The sequence below is a fragment of the Amphimedon queenslandica genome, unplaced genomic scaffold (assembly GCF_000090795.2).
Source record: "Amphimedon queenslandica unplaced genomic scaffold, v1.1 AMPQUscaffold_11856, whole genome shotgun sequence".
NCBI lineage: Eukaryota > Metazoa > Porifera > Demospongiae > Haplosclerida > Niphatidae > Amphimedon > Amphimedon queenslandica.
Window position 1 is genome coordinate 3057 of NW_003547904.1, and position 4953 is coordinate 8009.

At 34.3% G+C, this 4953-nt stretch overlaps 1 long non-coding RNA gene across 1 annotated transcript; it reads right to left on the minus strand.

Moving 5' to 3' along the window:
- Positions 1-383: 383 nt before the first annotated feature.
- Positions 384-801, minus strand: LOC109588789 (uncharacterized). Its single transcript, XR_002188360.1, has 3 exons — positions 585-801; positions 473-538; positions 384-423 (listed from the first exon to the last, which is right to left on the minus strand). It is a non-coding gene; the product is annotated as an uncharacterized LOC109588789 (long non-coding RNA).
- Positions 802-4953: the final 4152 nt, after the last annotated feature.

The following is a 4953-nucleotide window of genomic DNA, read 5'->3' on the forward strand; positions in this document are numbered from 1 at the left end:
AGGAAAATTAATGTGTATCAGTAATTAGATCTAGCATAATTTTATTAGTTACATAAAATCAGTATATTTTTGATATTCAATTGCTATACTAAACTTCATTTCATCATGATATAAATGTGGCATTTTAACTGACATTTAAAAAATTTTCTATCACAAGCACACATTTTAATCAACTTAATTACTATTCCAAGTTTTCACTACGTAAAAGATGAGTAAATTATTAAACAGTTGGTATTTCATATTCAGCAGGTGGTGGAAGAGGAGTCTCATATTCATTATTAGTTGTATCATACACTGGCTCAACAGTTGGTCTATTAATAATAACTTTAAATAATAATAATAATTGTATTTTATATAACTGACTGTGTTTGTTGTACTGTACTGTATGCTGGACTATCCTTCATTAGTATATCATCAGCAGTACTGTATGTGTGTGTGTATAGACAATGTAATAGTCAATAGTGTAACTAACTTTGTTTTAAATTCAGTTGTAGCATAAGCTGGACTGCATTCCATTACAATGTCATTATCTGATTTTCTATAAATTTTAAAATTAATTCAGTAATGAATGTGTACACTTTTACCTTTTTTGATTAATATTAGTTCTTTTTATGTACATAACCAGTACCAGTATAATAATTATAGTTATAGCCAGTACTAATAATACCGGAAAAACTACACTTAGTCCAACTATCACTCCAATATTTCCTCCATTATTCACTAATACAGTAGTCAATGGAGTAGTCATGGTACTTGTCTCAATAGAATAAGAAACTATAAACATAAACTGATTAGTACATGCATCAATAGTGTTAAGTTTACTCATGCTTAATGGCACTATTGATGACAGTACTTTAAAATAAACTGACTACATACATGATACATCTATTAGTATATGTACTATCTTACTTGTTGACAATCCTGTACCAATAATGACTGATGAAGTGCTTGATATAATAGTAGGAGATAGAGTAACACCTAAATACATAAATTGAGTATTATTTATGAAGCAACACATTATAGTATAACCTGGTGGTATTGGTTGAGTCCTCTCTCCTTCATAAATGATTCCATTAACATTAAATGATGTAGATATAGAGAACAAGTAGTTCAGATTAGGATCTAATCCTCCTATTAGACCTTCAGTAGTATCACCTGGGAATACTCTCATTCCTGTCTCTACTTGTCTCTTCTTTCTTGAGGAGCTACTGGTTGATTCATAATAGACAGTATAATGACTAGCTCCAGAAGCAAAACTCCACTCAGCCCTCACTGCTGTAGAATTGAGCTTTGTTATAGAAAAGGTTTGAATGACAGCTAAATAACAAAATAATATAAAATTAGAGAAATAGTAATTTCTTACGTATTTCAGCAGTAGCATATTCTCTATTAGTCCATTCTCCTGGTCCAATACTAGTATATGCTCTCACTCCAATAGTATAACTAGTATTAGGTATCAATCCTACTATACTGTAATAAGTGTTAGTAGTGTTAGTTGTATTGTATGGACCAGTACTGGTAGACTCTCTATATCTTATCTCATATACTGTAATGATACCATTAGGTATTGTAGGAGGATTCCATAGAAGAGCTATTTCAGTTGGTCGCCTTGAATATATTAAATTTGATATCACACCAGGAACTGTGTTAAGATCATGTTAAATTGATCAATATCTCATTGACTTACTTGATTCAGCAGTTAATTGTATTTCTTGTCTAGCTGGTCCATTCATATTATAATTATAAGGTATTATACTCACAGTATAGTTAGTATATGGTATTAATCCTGTGAGATTATACATTCTGTTGTCTCCTCCAGTGATATTAACAGTATAACTAGTGTTTGAAGTGATGTTAGTGTATGTGAGGTAGTATCCAGTGATTGGTCCATTCCTTCCATTGCAAGGTACTTCATCCCATGAGACAGTCATTGATACTGACTCTACTGATGAGAATATAATATCACCCACTGGTGCAGTAGGGGCTATTGAGAAGGGGCTAATAATTAACTTAAATAACTTCTTACTTACGAGTTAAAAGTGTAGTAGCTAAATAATTGGTTCTTAAAAAAGCTATCTCAGATCCATACACTCCAATAAGATCAAAGCCACATTGACTGTAAGGAGGTATACCAGTTGAAGTATGTGGTGATGAAACTGATGTTTCACTATTGCTAGTGACTGATGATTCACATACTCTCCTACATCTCCTATTAATATTATAACTAATTGGTACTAGAGCAGTTGGTGGACTCCATGTTAATGTAATAGCAAAATTTGTAATTACAGTATCCATAAGATCATTAACAATTGGATTACCTACAATAATATTATACATGTACATGTACATGCACTAATTAAAATAATGATAGCTTACTAATTGTTAACATAACTGAAGCATTACCACTAGGTAGAGAAGCTGAACCATAAGATACTACATAAAAAGTGTATGTACTTCCTTGAGACAATAATGCTATTATAGTGATTATTGTATTACTAGTGTTGAATACACTAACAGGAGTATTACTAGACAGTTGATAGTAGACCTCATAGCCAGTAGCTCCTGATACAGTAGACCAGGAGAGTCTTACATGAGCTAAACCAGTATTTAATCTTGTAGCAGTTAAACCAATTGGAGTGTCAGATACTGTATGAGAAAAAATTATAAATAAATAATAAATGATACAAACCTGACAAACTCAATACTGTGCTACTACTTGTTGCCTGAACACCTCCAATAACGCCATTATTACCATCAGTTACTCTGTCATTAGATACATTACACTGATAGTTACCAGCTTCTCTCAGTCTCACTGTTACTGTCACTTTTGTAACAGATCCTGTTCCATTCACTATCACACGAGACAGTTCAGTAGATATTCCATTCCCGTTCACTGAACAATTGACAGTAGTAGGAGGACCATCAGAGACATTGAAACTGAGACTGAAGACTGGAGGAGTAGCTAATCTACTAGTGGAGAGGAGAGAAAACTGCATAGTAGGATCAGCATCAGGACCATCTGTAAAAGAAGTACATTAATTATAGTCTATATTCATCACATACCATTGTTATTGTATCCAGTATCAGTATATGCTCCAACCACTAGTGTTTGATCCACTCCATTCTCATCAGGAATGATACACTTGTATAAACCTTCATATCCTAATAGTCCAGCACTTCTAGCTAGTGCAATCTGACCACTGAATCTCTTACTGAACACTGGTTGAGGAACTCCTGATTGCTCATCAAAGGCTCCATCAAATAAAGGTACTTCAGTTCCATTAGGATAATACCACACTCCAATATTAATACTAGTGTTAGCACTCTGACACCACAAAGCATCAATGATATTATTAACATCATTATTCTGATCAGTATTATAAAACTGGCTAGCATATGTCATAGAGTAATCAGGTATTATCCTGTCTTGATAAGGTAGATACAATTGAACACCTGAATATGAGCATAGATCTACACATTACCAAAATTTATTTCTTACCATTACTGGGTTAGTCAGGCGGGCCTGACCCTCGCGAAAGGCGGAGGGTCAGGATAAGTGCGTATACCAAAGTTGGCTTACTGCAAAATTTCTGCAGTACAGGAAGTTACATCATTTTAATAGTTAATTACATCATTTTAATAGTTAATTAATACTTATAACCATTAATAATTATTTATTGAGTGATAATGAGTGGCATGATTTCTCGAAATAAAACTGAACTGACTTTTTTCAAAGCCATCCAATAGAGCTACAAGATTCTGCTAAAGTTGAAGCTGCCAGAAGGCTAGGATATCAGCTTAAGAAGAGCAGTATGACTAGTTATTACTTTATATTAGTAGCTTTATACCGTGGTAGTGGTGTTATCGTAGTTTTTCTGACTGGATTTGAAGAGTGCCTATTTGCCATTAATTTTGATGCATTACTGCCAGGTAATCATCATAACTTTAAGTTTTTAACACCACTGAGTCAGCCCGTAAGTTTAATAATGAAGGATCAGGTAAGTTATATAATACTCCTGGGTAAATAAATATGCTTGTAGGCTTCTGCTTTAAATTGAAAGGGCTACATTTGTGGCATCTCTTCCACAAGCACAGCAGCTTGCCCCCACATATTGCCAACATAACTCCACCCTAGATAGGTGGGGCATAATTAACTAGGATGCTGATAGCTTTTGAGCCCCGCCCAAGCCATACAAATGCAACCAACTTTGGTATACGTATTTATCCTGACCCTCCGGCTTTCGCGAGGGTCACTAGCTGCAATCATAGATGCTACACTCGAGCAGCATCCCAGCCTTCACCAACTTTCTTTCCTTCTTTCTGAACGAACTAATTTAATTTCCTCAGTTTGAGCTCTGAGGAGGTGAAGAAACTTGGCACGAAACGTGTCACGAACTTAACATATCTATGGTTTGATGACCTCCCACATCCAAACAATGGCCTGTAAGACTCGCTGGAGACTAGTCAGGCACTGTTTCCTACTGAAGCCCACTGTAGTTATGTCTCACCTTTGGCTGAAACTATATCCTGGTCTCTTTGGTCACATTGCTTTGCCTCTAGACTCCAGACTCCTGGTATTGAGATTGATTGGATGACCATAAAGTGCACCATTTTTAGGTGAGAATGAACACTACTTGGTTACAATGAATTACATATATTTTGATCTATACCCAATTTGCCAACTCAAATTTTGTAAAAATTCATTCACATTAATATACGAATCACTATAATACATGTTTCCCTCAAAGCATGTAAAGTGTACTTAAAACTTGTTTCATGAGCTCACAACAAGTACTATTATGGCTTTTAGAGCTACTTAAAAATTTAATTTTGATTGGAAGCAGCTCCAAATTTTCTACACAACCGACAAAATTTGGCTAATGACCCTGTTTGTCTGATTTTTGAGCAATTTTAAAATTTTATAAAAAATTTAATTTTGATTTTAATCAGCTA